The sequence below is a fragment of the Schistocerca cancellata genome, unplaced genomic scaffold (assembly GCF_023864275.1).
Source record: "Schistocerca cancellata isolate TAMUIC-IGC-003103 unplaced genomic scaffold, iqSchCanc2.1 HiC_scaffold_570, whole genome shotgun sequence".
Lineage (NCBI taxonomy): Eukaryota > Metazoa > Arthropoda > Insecta > Orthoptera > Acrididae > Schistocerca > Schistocerca cancellata.
The window spans coordinates 22,193-35,911 of NW_026046582.1; the positions used below are offsets into that span (position 1 = coordinate 22,193).

The following is a 13,719-nucleotide window of genomic DNA, read 5'->3' on the forward strand; positions in this document are numbered from 1 at the left end:
TCGTCCAGAGCATGCCGTTCTATAGCGTGCGAGAGTGGATTTTTTACAGTTGTCGTCAGTTAATCGTGGGTGGTTGCTGCGTTCGCTGGAGGAGCACTGGCGTTGTAATCCGGTGTAGTCTAGTGGCTAGGATACCTGGCTCTCACCCAGGAGGCCCGGGTTCGATTCCCGGTACCGGAAATGCGCGTTTTTGTTGCTCCTCTTATGCGACTTGTCTCGACTGACGCTACGCTGACGCGTGCAGAAAGCCACGTTAAGTATGATTCGAGGCAACACCCGACGGCGAGAGAGATGCTGCGTCTGTCCACTTGTTATCGAGTCACATGTCTGTAGTCAAGAGGCTTGGAGGACTGCAAGACATTGCCACGGAGGTGAATGCAGCTAACCACTGTAGTTAGTGTCCCGACAGCGCAGGCACGTTCATCTGCTCGTATGCATGTGATGGAGACCGTGTCTGCCACTGCTGTGGCGTACACCTTGGCCTAGGCTTTGCTGTGTATCGACACTTGCATTCCAGCCAGCTGCTTTCGGGGGCGCCTCCGTGGCCGTGATCGTCTAGTGGTTAGGACATTGCGTTGTGGCCGCAATAACCCAGGTTCGAATCCTGGTCACGGCAATTTTGAAAGTTTTTCCTTGCTGCCGTTGCATTGACGATAGTGCACGAGTACTCGAAATCACAGTGCTTTCTTGGTTTTTCACTCGTGTTCCGCAGGCCGCAGTTTGTACTTGAGCTCACATATGTTTGTTACATGGAGCATTCTAGCTCCGCCTGACAGGTACAGCTACGATACTTTAGTGGTTACGGAAAGCCCAGGTTCGAAACCTGGTCACGGCACGAAAACGTCTCTTGATGCTGTCTCCTTAACTACGACAGCTACAGACAAGTGGCGTCGCTACCATATGGCGGGCACGGCATTTTCTTGTTGTGGGTGGCCTAAAGAGACGCTTCCAGTGGGAGAGCAGTGAAAATACATGGCACGGCGATTGCCAAGATACTTCCATTTCGAAGTGATCTTTGTAGTACAAAGGGAACGTTTTGCCGCCGCTCTTGCAAGGGTAACGTGGCCGAGCGGTCTAAGGCGCTGGTTTTAGGCACCAGTCTCTTCGGAGGCGTGGGTTCGAATCCCACCGTTGCCAATTTTGGCGTCTCATTTTTGTGCCGTTGCTGTGTGTTCTCGTGGAGTAGGACGCAGCTCATGTGACGCGCGTGTTGCGTAGGTAGCGTGGCCGAGCGGTCTCAGGCGCTGGTTTCAGGCACAAGTCTCTTCGGAGGCGTGGGTTCGAATCCCACTGCTGCCAAACGTGTAATGTTTCCTGCATCGAAGTCACATGCACTCATTGCCCGCAAAGGAAACAGCACAACAAGGCGTGAGCGTCTGCTTCGTGAATTGTCGTAGAACAGTACGTGGTGCAACGGCAGGATTTGTAGGCGCCTTTTGCTCTCATCACTGCTGGCGTTCGTCTCCACGATATTCGTCCAGAGCATGCCGTTCTATAGCGTGCGAGAGTGGATTTTTTACAGTTGTCGTCAGTTAATCGTGGGTGGTTGCTGCGTTCGCTGGAGGAGCACTGGCGTTGTAATCCGGTGTAGTCTAGTGGCTAGGATACCTGGCTCTCACCCAGGAGGCCCGGGTTCGATTCCCGGTACCGGAAATGCGCGTTTTTGTTGCTCCTCTTATGCGACTTGTCTCGACTTTGCTCGACTGACGCTACGCTGACGCGTGCAGAAAGCCACGTTAAGTATGATTCGAGGCAACACCCGACGGCGAGAGAGATGCTGCGTCTGTCCACTTGTTATCGAGTCACATGTCTGTAGTCAAGAGGCTTGGAGGACTGCAAGACATTGCCACGGAGGTGAATGCAGCTAACCACTGTAGTTAGTGTCCCGACAGCGCAGGCACGTTCATCTGCTCGTATGCATGTGATGGAGACCGTGTCTGCCACTGCTGTGGCGTACACCTTGGCCTAGGCTTTGCTGTGTATCGACACTTGCATTCCAGCCAGCTGCTTTCGGGGGCGCCTCCGTGGCCGTGATCGTCTAGTGGTTAGGACATTGCGTTGTGGCCGCAATAACCCAGGTTCGAATCCTGGTCACGGCAATTTTGAAAGTTTTTCCTTGCTGCCGTTGCATTGACGATAGTGCACGAGTACTCGAAATCACAGTGCTTTCTTGGTTTTTCACTCGTGTTCCGCAGGCCGCAGTTTGTACTTGAGCTCACATATGTTTGTTACATGGAGCATTCTAGCTCCGCCTGACAGGTACAGCTACGATACTTTAGTGGTTACGGAAAGCCCAGGTTCGAAACCTGGTCACGGCACGAAAACGTCTCTTGATGCTGTCTCCTTAACTACGACAGCTACAGACAAGTGGCGTCGCTACCATATGGCGGGCACGGCATTTTCTTGTTGTGGGTGGCCTAAAGAGACGCTTCCAGTGGGAGAGCAGTGAAAATACATGGCACGGCGATTGCCAAGATACTTCCATTTCGAAGTGATCTTTGTAGTACAAAGGGAACGTTTTGCCGCCGCTCTTGCAAGGGTAACGTGGCCGAGCGGTCTAAGGCGCTGGTTTTAGGCACCAGTCTCTTCGGAGGCGTGGGTTCGAATCCCACCGTTGCCAATTTTGGCGTCTCATTTTTGTGCCGTTGCTGTGTGTTCTCGTGGAGTAGGACGCAGCTCATGTGACGCGCGTGTTGCGTAGGTAGCGTGGCCGAGCGGTCTCAGGCGCTGGTTTCAGGCACAAGTCTCTTCGGAGGCGTGGGTTCGAATCCCACTGCTGCCAAACGTGTAATGTTTCCTGCATCGAAGTCACATGCACTCATTGCCCGCAAAGGAAACAGCACAACAAGGCGTGAGCGTCTGCTTCGTGAATTGTCGTAGAACAGTACGTGGTGCAACGGCAGGATTTGTAGGCGCCTTTTGCTCTCATCACTGCTGGCGTTCGTCTCCACGATATTCGTCCAGAGCATGCCGTTCTATAGCGTGCGAGAGTGGATTTTTTACAGTTGTCGTCAGTTAATCGTGGGTGGTTGCTGCGTTCGCTGGAGGAGCACTGGCGTTGTAATCCGGTGTAGTCTAGTGGCTAGGATACCTGGCTCTCACCCAGGAGGCCCGGGTTCGATTCCCGGTACCGGAAATGCGCGTTTTTGTTGCTCCTCTTATGCGACTTGTCTCGACTGACGCTACGCTGACGCGTGCAGAAAGCCACGTTAAGTATGATTCGAGGCAACACCCGACGGCGAGAGAGATGCTGCGTCTGTCCACTTGTTATCGAGTCACATGTCTGTAGTCAAGAGGCTTGGAGGACTGCAAGACATTGCCACGGAGGTGAATGCAGCTAACCACTGTAGTTAGTGTCCCGACAGCGCAGGCACGTTCATCTGCTCGTATGCATGTGATGGAGACCGTGTCTGCCACTGCTGTGGCGTACACCTTGGCCTAGGCTTTGCTGTGTATCGACACTTGCATTCCAGCCAGCTGCTTTCGGGGGCGCCTCCGTGGCCGTGATCGTCTAGTGGTTAGGACATTGCGTTGTGGCCGCAATAACCCAGGTTCGAATCCTGGTCACGGCAATTTTGAAAGTTTTTCCTTGCTGCCGTTGCATTGACGATAGTGCACGAGTACTCGAAATCACAGTGCTTTCTTGGTTTTTCACTCGTGTTCCGCAGGCCGCAGTTTGTACTTGAGCTCACATATGTTTGTTACATGGAGCATTCTAGCTCCGCCTGACAGGTACAGCTACGATACTTTAGTGGTTACGGAAAGCCCAGGTTCGAAACCTGGTCACGGCACGAAAACGTCTCTTGATGCTGTCTCCTTAACTACGACAGCTACAGACAAGTGGCGTCGCTACCATATGGCGGGCACGGCATTTTCTTGTTGTGGGTGGCCTAAAGAGACGCTTCCAGTGGGAGAGCAGTGAAAATACATGGCACGGCGATTGCCAAGATACTTCCATTTCGAAGTGATCTTTGTAGTACAAAGGGAACGTTTTGCCGCCGCTCTTGCAAGGGTAACGTGGCCGAGCGGTCTAAGGCGCTGGTTTTAGGCACCAGTCTCTTCGGAGGCGTGGGTTCGAATCCCACCGTTGCCAATTTTGGCGTCTCATTTTTGTGCCGTTGCTGTGTGTTCTCGTGGAGTAGGACGCAGCTCATGTGACGCGCGTGTTGCGTAGGTAGCGTGGCCGAGCGGTCTCAGGCGCTGGTTTCAGGCACAAGTCTCTTCGGAGGCGTGGGTTCGAATCCCACTGCTGCCAAACGTGTAATGTTTCCTGCATCGAAGTCACATGCACTCATTGCCCGCAAAGGAAACAGCACAACAAGGCGTGAGCGTCTGCTTCGTGAATTGTCGTAGAACAGTACGTGGTGCAACGGCAGGATTTGTAGGCGCCTTTTGCTCTCATCACTGCTGGCGTTCGTCTCCACGATATTCGTCCAGAGCATGCCGTTCTATAGCGTGCGAGAGTGGATTTTTTACAGTTGTCGTCAGTTAATCGTGGGTGGTTGCTGCGTTCGCTGGAGGAGCACTGGCGTTGTAATCCGGTGTAGTCTAGTGGCTAGGATACCTGGCTCTCACCCAGGAGGCCCGGGTTCGATTCCCGGTACCGGAAATGCGCGTTTTTGTTGCTCCTCTTATGCGACTTGTCTCGACTTTGCTCGACTGACGCTACGCTGACGCGTGCAGAAAGCCACGTTAAGTATGATTCGAGGCAACACCCGACGGCGAGAGAGATGCTGCGTCTGTCCACTTGTTATCGAGTCACATGTCTGTAGTCAAGAGGCTTGGAGGACTGCAAGACATTGCCACGGAGGTGAATGCAGCTAACCACTGTAGTTAGTGTCCCGACAGCGCAGGCACGTTCATCTGCTCGTATGCATGTGATGGAGACCGTGTCTGCCACTGCTGTGGCGTACACCTTGGCCTAGGCTTTGCTGTGTATCGACACTTGCATTCCAGCCAGCTGCTTTCGGGGGCGCCTCCGTGGCCGTGATCGTCTAGTGGTTAGGACATTGCGTTGTGGCCGCAATAACCCAGGTTCGAATCCTGGTCACGGCAATTTTGAAAGTTTTTCCTTGCTGCCGTTGCATTGACGATAGTGCACGAGTACTCGAAATCACAGTGCTTTCTTGGTTTTTCACTCGTGTTCCGCAGGCCGCAGTTTGTACTTGAGCTCACATATGTTTGTTACATGGAGCATTCTAGCTCCGCCTGACAGGTACAGCTACGATACTTTAGTGGTTACGGAAAGCCCAGGTTCGAAACCTGGTCACGGCACGAAAACGTCTCTTGATGCTGTCTCCTTAACTACGACAGCTACAGACAAGTGGCGTCGCTACCATATGGCGGGCACGGCATTTTCTTGTTGTGGGTGGCCTAAAGAGACGCTTCCAGTGGGAGAGCAGTGAAAATACATGGCACGGCGATTGCCAAGATACTTCCATTTCGAAGTGATCTTTGTAGTACAAAGGGAACGTTTTGCCGCCGCTCTTGCAAGGGTAACGTGGCCGAGCGGTCTAAGGCGCTGGTTTTAGGCACCAGTCTCTTCGGAGGCGTGGGTTCGAATCCCACCGTTGCCAATTTTGGCGTCTCATTTTTGTGCCGTTGCTGTGTGTTCTCGTGGAGTAGGACGCAGCTCATGTGACGCGCGTGTTGCGTAGGTAGCGTGGCCGAGCGGTCTCAGGCGCTGGTTTCAGGCACAAGTCTCTTCGGAGGCGTGGGTTCGAATCCCACTGCTGCCAAACGTGTAATGTTTCCTGCATCGAAGTCACATGCACTCATTGCCCGCAAAGGAAACAGCACAACAAGGCGTGAGCGTCTGCTTCGTGAATTGTCGTAGAACAGTACGTGGTGCAACGGCAGGATTTGTAGGCGCCTTTTGCTCTCATCACTGCTGGCGTTCGTCTCCACGATATTCGTCCAGAGCATGCCGTTCTATAGCGTGCGAGAGTGGATTTTTTACAGTTGTCGTCAGTTAATCGTGGGTGGTTGCTGCGTTCGCTGGAGGAGCACTGGCGTTGTAATCCGGTGTAGTCTAGTGGCTAGGATACCTGGCTCTCACCCAGGAGGCCCGGGTTCGATTCCCGGTACCGGAAATGCGCGTTTTTGTTGCTCCTCTTATGCGACTTGTCTCGACTTTGCTCGACTGACGCTACGCTGACGCGTGCAGAAAGCGACGTTAAGTATGATTCGAGGCAACACCCGACGGCGAGAGAGATGCTGCGTCTGTCCACTTGTTATCGAGTCACATGTCTGTAGTCAAGAGGCTTGGAGGACTGCAAGACATTGCCACGGAGGTGAATGCAGCTAACCACTGTAGTTAGTGTCCCGACAGCGCAGGCACGTTCATCTGCTCGTATGCATGTGATGGAGACCGTGTCTGCCACTGCTGTGGCGTACACCTTGGCCTAGGCTTTGCTGTGTATCGACACTTGCATTCCAGCCAGCTGCTTTCGGGGGCGCCTCCGTGGCCGTGATCGTCTAGTGGTTAGGACATTGCGTTGTGGCCGCAATAACCCAGGTTCGAATCCTGGTCACGGCAATTTTGAAAGTTTTTCCTTGCTGCCGTTGCATTGACGATAGTGCACGAGTACTCGAAATCACAGTGCTTTCTTGGTTTTTCACTCGTGTTCCGCAGGCCGCAGTTTGTACTTGAGCTCACATATGTTTGTTACATGGAGCATTCTAGCTCCGCCTGACAGGTACAGCTACGATACTTTAGTGGTTACGGAAAGCCCAGGTTCGAAACCTGGTCACGGCACGAAAACGTCTCTTGATGCTGTCTCCTTAACTACGACAGCTACAGACAAGTGGCGTCGCTACCATATGGCGGGCACGGCATTTTCTTGTTGTGGGTGGCCTAAAGAGACGCTTCCAGTGGGAGAGCAGTGAAAATACATGGCACGGCGATTGCCAAGATACTTCCATTTCGAAGTGATCTTTGTAGTACAAAGGGAACGTTTTGCCGCCGCTCTTGCAAGGGTAACGTGGCCGAGCGGTCTAAGGCGCTGGTTTTAGGCACCAGTCTCTTCGGAGGCGTGGGTTCGAATCCCACCGTTGCCAATTTTGGCGTCTCATTTTTGTGCCGTTGCTGTGTGTTCTCGTGGAGTAGGACGCAGCTCATGTGACGCGCGTGTTGCGTAGGTAGCGTGGCCGAGCGGTCTCAGGCGCTGGTTTCAGGCACAAGTCTCTTCGGAGGCGTGGGTTCGAATCCCACTGCTGCCAAACGTGTAATGTTTCCTGCATCGAAGTCACATGCACTCATTGCCCGCAAAGGAAACAGCACAACAAGGCGTGAGCGTCTGCTTCGTGAATTGTCGTAGAACAGTACGTGGTGCAACGGCAGGATTTGTAGGCGCCTTTTGCTCTCATCACTGCTGGCGTTCGTCTCCACGATATTCGTCCAGAGCATGCCGTTCTATAGCGTGCGAGAGTGGATTTTTTACAGTTGTCGTCAGTTAATCGTGGGTGGTTGCTGCGTTCGCTGGAGGAGCACTGGCGTTGTAATCCGGTGTAGTCTAGTGGCTAGGATACCTGGCTCTCACCCAGGAGGCCCGGGTTCGATTCCCGGTACCGGAAATGCGCGTTTTTGTTGCTCCTCTTATGCGACTTGTCTCGACTTTGCTCGACTGACGCTACGCTGACGCGTGCAGAAAGCGACGTTAAGTATGATTCGAGGCAACACCCGACGGCGAGAGAGATGCTGCGTCTGTCCACTTGTTATCGAGTCACATGTCTGTAGTCAAGAGGCTTGGAGGACTGCAAGACATTGCCACGGAGGTGAATGCAGCTAACCACTGTAGTTAGTGTCCCGACAGCGCAGGCACGTTCATCTGCTCGTATGCATGTGATGGAGACCGTGTCTGCCACTGCTGTGGCGTACACCTTGGCCTAGGCTTTGCTGTGTATCGACACTTGCATTCCAGCCAGCTGCTTTCGGGGGCGCCTCCGTGGCCGTGATCGTCTAGTGGTTAGGACATTGCGTTGTGGCCGCAATAACCCAGGTTCGAATCCTGGTCACGGCAATTTTGAAAGTTTTTCCTTGCTGCCGTTGCATTGACGATAGTGCACGAGTACTCGAAATCACAGTGCTTTCATGGTTTTTCACTCGTGTTCCGCAGGCCGCAGTTTGTACTTGAGCTCACATATGTTTGTTACATGGAGCATTCTAGCTCCGCCTGACAGGTACAGCTACGATACTTTAGTGGTTACGGAAAGCCCAGGTTCGAAACCTGGTCACGGCACGAAAACGTCTCTTGATGCTGTCTCCTTAACTACGACAGCTACAGACAAGTGGCGTCGCTACCATATGGCGGGCACGGCATTTTCTTGTTGTGGGTGGCCTAAAGAGACGCTTCCAGTGGGAGAGCAGTGAAAATACATGGCACGGCGATTGCCAAGATACTTCCATTTCGAAGTGATCTTTGTAGTACAAAGGGAACGTTTTGCCGCCGCTCTTGCAAGGGTAACGTGGCCGAGCGGTCTAAGGCGCTGGTTTTAGGCACCAGTCTCTTCGGAGGCGTGGGTTCGAATCCCACCGTTGCCAATTTTGGCGTCTCATTTTTGTGCCGTTGCTGTGTGTTCTCGTGGAGTAGGACGCAGCTCATGTGACGCGCGTGTTGCGTAGGTAGCGTGGCCGAGCGGTCTCAGGCGCTGGTTTCAGGCACAAGTCTCTTCGGAGGCGTGGGTTCGAATCCCACTGCTGCCAAACGTGTAATGTTTCCTGCATCGAAGTCACATGCACTCATTGCCCGCAAAGGAAACAGCACAACAAGGCGTGAGCGTCTGCTTCGTGAATTGTCGTAGAACAGTACGTGGTGCAACGGCAGGATTTGTAGGCGCCTTTTGCTCTCATCACTGCTGGCGTTCGTCTCCACGATATTCGTCCAGAGCATGCCGTTCTATAGCGTGCGAGAGTGGATTTTTTACAGTTGTCGTCAGTTAATCGTGGGTGGTTGCTGCGTTCGCTGGAGGAGCACTGGCGTTGTAATCCGGTGTAGTCTAGTGGCTAGGATACCTGGCTCTCACCCAGGAGGCCCGGGTTCGATTCCCGGTACCGGAAATGCGCGTTTTTGTTGCTCCTCTTATGCGACTTGTCTCGACTTTGCTCGACTGACGCTACGCTGACGCGTGCAGAAAGCCACGTTAAGTATGATTCGAGGCAACACCCGACGGCGAGAGAGATGCTGCGTCTGTCCACTTGTTATCGAGTCACATGTCTGTAGTCAAGAGGCTTGGAGGACTGCAAGACATTGCCACGGAGGTGAATGCAGCTAACCACTGTAGTTAGTGTCCCGACAGCGCAGGCACGTTCATCTGCTCGTATGCATGTGATGGAGACCGTGTCTGCCACTGCTGTGGCGTACACCTTGGCCTAGGCTTTGCTGTGTATCGACACTTGCATTCCAGCCAGCTGCTTTCGGGGGCGCCTCCGTGGCCGTGATCGTCTAGTGGTTAGGACATTGCGTTGTGGCCGCAATAACCCAGGTTCGAATCCTGGTCACGGCAATTTTGAAAGTTTTTCCTTGCTGCCGTTGCATTGACGATAGTGCACGAGTACTCGAAATCACAGTGCTTTCTTGGTTTTTCACTCGTGTTCCGCAGGCCGCAGTTTGTACTTGAGCTCACATATGTTTGTTACATGGAGCATTCTAGCTCCGCCTGACAGGTACAGCTACGATACTTTAGTGGTTACGGAAAGCCCAGGTTCGAAACCTGGTCACGGCACGAAAACGTCTCTTGATGCTGTCTCCTTAACTACGACAGCTACAGACAAGTGGCGTCGCTACCATATGGCGGGCACGGCATTTTCTTGTTGTGGGTGGCCTAAAGAGACGCTTCCAGTGGGAGAGCAGTGAAAATACATGGCACGGCGATTGCCAAGATACTTCCATTTCGAAGTGATCTTTGTAGTACAAAGGGAACGTTTTGCCGCCGCTCTTGCAAGGGTAACGTGGCCGAGCGGTCTAAGGCGCTGGTTTTAGGCACCAGTCTCTTCGGAGGCGTGGGTTCGAATCCCACCGTTGCCAATTTTGGCGTCTCATTTTTGTGCCGTTGCTGTGTGTTCTCGTGGAGTAGGACGCAGCTCATGTGACGCGCGTGTTGCGTAGGTAGCGTGGCCGAGCGGTCTCAGGCGCTGGTTTCAGGCACAAGTCTCTTCGGAGGCGTGGGTTCGAATCCCACTGCTGCCAAACGTGTAATGTTTCCTGCATCGAAGTCACATGCACTCATTGCCCGCAAAGGAAACAGCACAACAAGGCGTGAGCGTCTGCTTCGTGAATTGTCGTAGAACAGTACGTGGTGCAACGGCAGGATTTGTAGGCGCCTTTTGCTCTCATCACTGCTGGCGTTCGTCTCCACGATATTCGTCCAGAGCATGCCGTTCTATAGCGTGCGAGAGTGGATTTTTTACAGTTGTCGTCAGTTAATCGTGGGTGGTTGCTGCGTTCGCTGGAGGAGCACTGGCGTTGTAATCCGGTGTAGTCTAGTGGCTAGGATACCTGGCTCTCACCCAGGAGGCCCGGGTTCGATTCCCGGTACCGGAAATGCGCGTTTTTGTTGCTCCTCTTATGCGACTTGTCTCGACTTTGCTCGACTGACGCTACGCTGACGCGTGCAGAAAGCCACGTTAAGTATGATTCGAGGCAACACCCGACGGCGAGAGAGATGCTGCGTCTGTCCACTTGTTATCGAGTCACATGTCTGTAGTCAAGAGGCTTGGAGGACTGCAAGACATTGCCACGGAGGTGAATGCAGCTAACCACTGTAGTTAGTGTCCCGACAGCGCAGGCACGTTCATCTGCTCGTATGCATGTGATGGAGACCGTGTCTGCCACTGCTGTGGCGTACACCTTGGCCTAGGCTTTGCTGTGTATCGACACTTGCATTCCAGCCAGCTGCTTTCGGGGGCGCCTCCGTGGCCGTGATCGTCTAGTGGTTAGGACATTGCGTTGTGGCCGCAATAACCCAGGTTCGAATCCTGGTCACGGCAATTTTGAAAGTTTTTCCTTGCTGCCGTTGCATTGACGATAGTGCACGAGTACTCGAAATCACAGTGCTTTCTTGGTTTTTCACTCGTGTTCCGCAGGCCGCAGTTTGTACTTGAGCTCACATATGTTTGTTACATGGAGCATTCTAGCTCCGCCTGACAGGTACAGCTACGATACTTTAGTGGTTACGGAAAGCCCAGGTTCGAAACCTGGTCACGGCACGAAAACGTCTCTTGATGCTGTCTCCTTAACTACGACAGCTACAGACAAGTGGCGTCGCTACCATATGGCGGGCACGGCATTTTCTTGTTGTGGGTGGCCTAAAGAGACGCTTCCAGTGGGAGAGCAGTGAAAATACATGGCACGGCGATTGCCAAGATACTTCCATTTCGAAGTGATCTTTGTAGTACAAAGGGAACGTTTTGCCGCCGCTCTTGCAAGGGTAACGTGGCCGAGCGGTCTAAGGCGCTGGTTTTAGGCACCAGTCTCTTCGGAGGCGTGGGTTCGAATCCCACCGTTGCCAATTTTGGCGTCTCATTTTTGTGCCGTTGCTGTGTGTTCTCGTGGAGTAGGACGCAGCTCATGTGACGCGCGTGTTGCGTAGGTAGCGTGGCCGAGCGGTCTCAGGCGCTGGTTTCAGGCACAAGTCTCTTCGGAGGCGTGGGTTCGAATCCCACTGCTGCCAAACGTGTAATGTTTCCTGCATCGAAGTCACATGCACTCATTGCCCGCAAAGGAAACAGCACAACAAGGCGTGAGCGTCTGCTTCGTGAATTGTCGTAGAACAGTACGTGGTGCAACGGCAGGATTTGTAGGCGCCTTTTGCTCTCATCACTGCTGGCGTTCGTCTCCACGATATTCGTCCAGAGCATGCCGTTCTATAGCGTGCGAGAGTGGATTTTTTACAGTTGTCGTCAGTTAATCGTGGGTGGTTGCTGCGTTCGCTGGAGGAGCACTGGCGTTGTAATCCGGTGTAGTCTAGTGGCTAGGATACCTGGCTCTCACCCAGGAGGCCCGGGTTCGATTCCCGGTACCGGAAATGCGCGTTTTTGTTGCTCCTCTTATGCGACTTGTCTCGACTTTGCTCGACTGACGCTACGCTGACGCGTGCAGAAAGCCACGTTAAGTATGATTCGAGGCAACACCCGACGGCGAGAGAGATGCTGCGTCTGTCCACTTGTTATCGAGTCACATGTCTGTAGTCAAGAGGCTTGGAGGACTGCAAGACATTGCCACGGAGGTGAATGCAGCTAACCACTGTAGTTAGTGTCCCGACAGCGCAGGCACGTTCATCTGCTCGTATGCATGTGATGGAGACCGTGTCTGCCACTGCTGTGGCGTACACCTTGGCCTAGGCTTTGCTGTGTATCGACACTTGCATTCCAGCCAGCTGCTTTCGGGGGCGCCTCCGTGGCCGTGATCGTCTAGTGGTTAGGACATTGCGTTGTGGCCGCAATAACCCAGGTTCGAATCCTGGTCACGGCAATTTTGAAAGTTTTTCCTTGCTGCCGTTGCATTGACGATAGTGCACGAGTACTCGAAATCACAGTGCTTTCTTGGTTTTTCACTCGTGTTCCGCAGGCCGCAGTTTGTACTTGAGCTCACATATGTTTGTTACATGGAGCATTCTAGCTCCGCCTGACAGGTACAGCTACGATACTTTAGTGGTTACGGAAAGCCCAGGTTCGAAACCTGGTCACGGCACGAAAACGTCTCTTGATGCTGTCTCCTTAACTACGACAGCTACAGACAAGTGGCGTCGCTACCATATGGCGGGCACGGCATTTTCTTGTTGTGGGTGGCCTAAAGAGACGCTTCCAGTGGGAGAGCAGTGAAAATACATGGCACGGCGATTGCCAAGATACTTCCATTTCGAAGTGATCTTTGTAGTACAAAGGGAACGTTTTGCCGCCGCTCTTGCAAGGGTAACGTGGCCGAGCGGTCTAAGGCGCTGGTTTTAGGCACCAGTCTCTTCGGAGGCGTGGGTTCGAATCCCACCGTTGCCAATTTTGGCGTCTCATTTTTGTGCCGTTGCTGTGTGTTCTCGTGGAGTAGGACGCAGCTCATGTGACGCGCGTGTTGCGTAGGTAGCGTGGCCGAGCGGTCTCAGGCGCTGGTTTCAGGCACAAGTCTCTTCGGAGGCGTGGGTTCGAATCCCACTGCTGCCAAACGTGTAATGTTTCCTGCATCGAAGTCACATGCACTCATTGCCCGCAAAGGAAACAGCACAACAAGGCGTGAGCGTCTGCTTCGTGAATTGTCGTAGAACAGTACGTGGTGCAACGGCAGGATTTGTAGGCGCCTTTTGCTCTCATCACTGCTGGCGTTCGTCTCCACGATATTCGTCCAGAGCATGCCGTTCTATAGCGTGCGAGAGTGGATTTTTTACAGTTGTCCGTCAGTTAATCGTGGGTGGTTGCTGCGTTCGCTGGAGGAGCACTGGCGTTGTAATCCGGGTGTAGTCTAGTGGCTAGGATACCTGGCTCTCACCCAGGAGGCCCGGGTTCGATTCCCGGTACCGGAAATGCGCGTTTTTGTTGCTCCTCTTATGCGACTTGTCTCGACTTTGCTCGACTGACGCTACGCTGACGCGTGCAGAAAGCCACGTTTAAGTATGATTCGAGGCAACCACCCGACGGCGAGAGAGATGCTGCGTCTGTCCACTTGTTATCGAGTCACATGTCTGTAGTCAAGAGGCTTGGAGGACTGCAAGACATTGCCACGGAGGTGAATG

The 13,719-nt window shown here is 53.3% G+C and overlaps 28 non-coding genes across 28 annotated transcripts; all 28 read left to right on the forward strand.

Moving 5' to 3' along the window:
• The first annotated feature begins 108 nt into the window (after positions 1-108).
• Trnae-cuc (transfer RNA glutamic acid (anticodon CUC)) lies at positions 109-180 on the forward strand. The gene has a single exon. It is a non-coding gene; the product is annotated as a tRNA-Glu (tRNA).
• Positions 181-544: 364 nt separating this feature from the next.
• Trnah-gug (transfer RNA histidin (anticodon GUG)) lies at positions 545-616 on the forward strand. Its single transcript has one exon. It is a non-coding gene; the product is annotated as a tRNA-His (tRNA).
• Positions 617-1,055: 439 nt separating this feature from the next.
• On the forward strand, positions 1,056-1,137 carry Trnal-uag (transfer RNA leucine (anticodon UAG)). Its single transcript has one exon. It is a non-coding gene; the product is annotated as a tRNA-Leu (tRNA).
• A 444-nt stretch (positions 1,138-1,581) lies between these two features.
• On the forward strand, positions 1,582-1,653 carry Trnae-cuc (transfer RNA glutamic acid (anticodon CUC)). Its single transcript has one exon. It is a non-coding gene; the product is annotated as a tRNA-Glu (tRNA).
• A 374-nt stretch (positions 1,654-2,027) lies between these two features.
• On the forward strand, positions 2,028-2,099 carry Trnah-gug (transfer RNA histidin (anticodon GUG)). The gene has a single exon. It is a non-coding gene; the product is annotated as a tRNA-His (tRNA).
• Positions 2,100-2,538: 439 nt separating this feature from the next.
• Positions 2,539-2,620, forward strand: Trnal-uag (transfer RNA leucine (anticodon UAG)). The gene has a single exon. It is a non-coding gene; the product is annotated as a tRNA-Leu (tRNA).
• A 444-nt stretch (positions 2,621-3,064) lies between these two features.
• On the forward strand, positions 3,065-3,136 carry Trnae-cuc (transfer RNA glutamic acid (anticodon CUC)). The gene has a single exon. It is a non-coding gene; the product is annotated as a tRNA-Glu (tRNA).
• A 364-nt stretch (positions 3,137-3,500) lies between these two features.
• Positions 3,501-3,572, forward strand: Trnah-gug (transfer RNA histidin (anticodon GUG)). Its single transcript has one exon. It is a non-coding gene; the product is annotated as a tRNA-His (tRNA).
• A 439-nt stretch (positions 3,573-4,011) lies between these two features.
• On the forward strand, positions 4,012-4,093 carry Trnal-uag (transfer RNA leucine (anticodon UAG)). Its single transcript has one exon. It is a non-coding gene; the product is annotated as a tRNA-Leu (tRNA).
• A 444-nt stretch (positions 4,094-4,537) lies between these two features.
• On the forward strand, positions 4,538-4,609 carry Trnae-cuc (transfer RNA glutamic acid (anticodon CUC)). Its single transcript has one exon. It is a non-coding gene; the product is annotated as a tRNA-Glu (tRNA).
• A 374-nt stretch (positions 4,610-4,983) lies between these two features.
• On the forward strand, positions 4,984-5,055 carry Trnah-gug (transfer RNA histidin (anticodon GUG)). Its single transcript has one exon. It is a non-coding gene; the product is annotated as a tRNA-His (tRNA).
• A 439-nt stretch (positions 5,056-5,494) lies between these two features.
• Trnal-uag (transfer RNA leucine (anticodon UAG)) lies at positions 5,495-5,576 on the forward strand. Its single transcript has one exon. It is a non-coding gene; the product is annotated as a tRNA-Leu (tRNA).
• A 444-nt stretch (positions 5,577-6,020) lies between these two features.
• On the forward strand, positions 6,021-6,092 carry Trnae-cuc (transfer RNA glutamic acid (anticodon CUC)). Its single transcript has one exon. It is a non-coding gene; the product is annotated as a tRNA-Glu (tRNA).
• Positions 6,093-6,466: 374 nt separating this feature from the next.
• Trnah-gug (transfer RNA histidin (anticodon GUG)) lies at positions 6,467-6,538 on the forward strand. Its single transcript has one exon. It is a non-coding gene; the product is annotated as a tRNA-His (tRNA).
• A 439-nt stretch (positions 6,539-6,977) lies between these two features.
• Trnal-uag (transfer RNA leucine (anticodon UAG)) lies at positions 6,978-7,059 on the forward strand. Its single transcript has one exon. It is a non-coding gene; the product is annotated as a tRNA-Leu (tRNA).
• A 444-nt stretch (positions 7,060-7,503) lies between these two features.
• Trnae-cuc (transfer RNA glutamic acid (anticodon CUC)) lies at positions 7,504-7,575 on the forward strand. Its single transcript has one exon. It is a non-coding gene; the product is annotated as a tRNA-Glu (tRNA).
• A 374-nt stretch (positions 7,576-7,949) lies between these two features.
• Trnah-gug (transfer RNA histidin (anticodon GUG)) lies at positions 7,950-8,021 on the forward strand. Its single transcript has one exon. It is a non-coding gene; the product is annotated as a tRNA-His (tRNA).
• A 439-nt stretch (positions 8,022-8,460) lies between these two features.
• On the forward strand, positions 8,461-8,542 carry Trnal-uag (transfer RNA leucine (anticodon UAG)). The gene has a single exon. It is a non-coding gene; the product is annotated as a tRNA-Leu (tRNA).
• A 444-nt stretch (positions 8,543-8,986) lies between these two features.
• Positions 8,987-9,058, forward strand: Trnae-cuc (transfer RNA glutamic acid (anticodon CUC)). The gene has a single exon. It is a non-coding gene; the product is annotated as a tRNA-Glu (tRNA).
• A 374-nt stretch (positions 9,059-9,432) lies between these two features.
• Trnah-gug (transfer RNA histidin (anticodon GUG)) lies at positions 9,433-9,504 on the forward strand. The gene has a single exon. It is a non-coding gene; the product is annotated as a tRNA-His (tRNA).
• Positions 9,505-9,943: 439 nt separating this feature from the next.
• Positions 9,944-10,025, forward strand: Trnal-uag (transfer RNA leucine (anticodon UAG)). Its single transcript has one exon. It is a non-coding gene; the product is annotated as a tRNA-Leu (tRNA).
• Positions 10,026-10,469: 444 nt separating this feature from the next.
• On the forward strand, positions 10,470-10,541 carry Trnae-cuc (transfer RNA glutamic acid (anticodon CUC)). Its single transcript has one exon. It is a non-coding gene; the product is annotated as a tRNA-Glu (tRNA).
• Positions 10,542-10,915: 374 nt separating this feature from the next.
• Trnah-gug (transfer RNA histidin (anticodon GUG)) lies at positions 10,916-10,987 on the forward strand. The gene has a single exon. It is a non-coding gene; the product is annotated as a tRNA-His (tRNA).
• A 439-nt stretch (positions 10,988-11,426) lies between these two features.
• Trnal-uag (transfer RNA leucine (anticodon UAG)) lies at positions 11,427-11,508 on the forward strand. Its single transcript has one exon. It is a non-coding gene; the product is annotated as a tRNA-Leu (tRNA).
• A 444-nt stretch (positions 11,509-11,952) lies between these two features.
• On the forward strand, positions 11,953-12,024 carry Trnae-cuc (transfer RNA glutamic acid (anticodon CUC)). Its single transcript has one exon. It is a non-coding gene; the product is annotated as a tRNA-Glu (tRNA).
• A 374-nt stretch (positions 12,025-12,398) lies between these two features.
• On the forward strand, positions 12,399-12,470 carry Trnah-gug (transfer RNA histidin (anticodon GUG)). Its single transcript has one exon. It is a non-coding gene; the product is annotated as a tRNA-His (tRNA).
• Positions 12,471-12,909: 439 nt separating this feature from the next.
• On the forward strand, positions 12,910-12,991 carry Trnal-uag (transfer RNA leucine (anticodon UAG)). The gene has a single exon. It is a non-coding gene; the product is annotated as a tRNA-Leu (tRNA).
• A 445-nt stretch (positions 12,992-13,436) lies between these two features.
• On the forward strand, positions 13,437-13,509 carry Trnae-cuc (transfer RNA glutamic acid (anticodon CUC)). Its single transcript has one exon. It is a non-coding gene; the product is annotated as a tRNA-Glu (tRNA).
• The last annotated feature ends 210 nt before the right edge of the window (positions 13,510-13,719 follow it).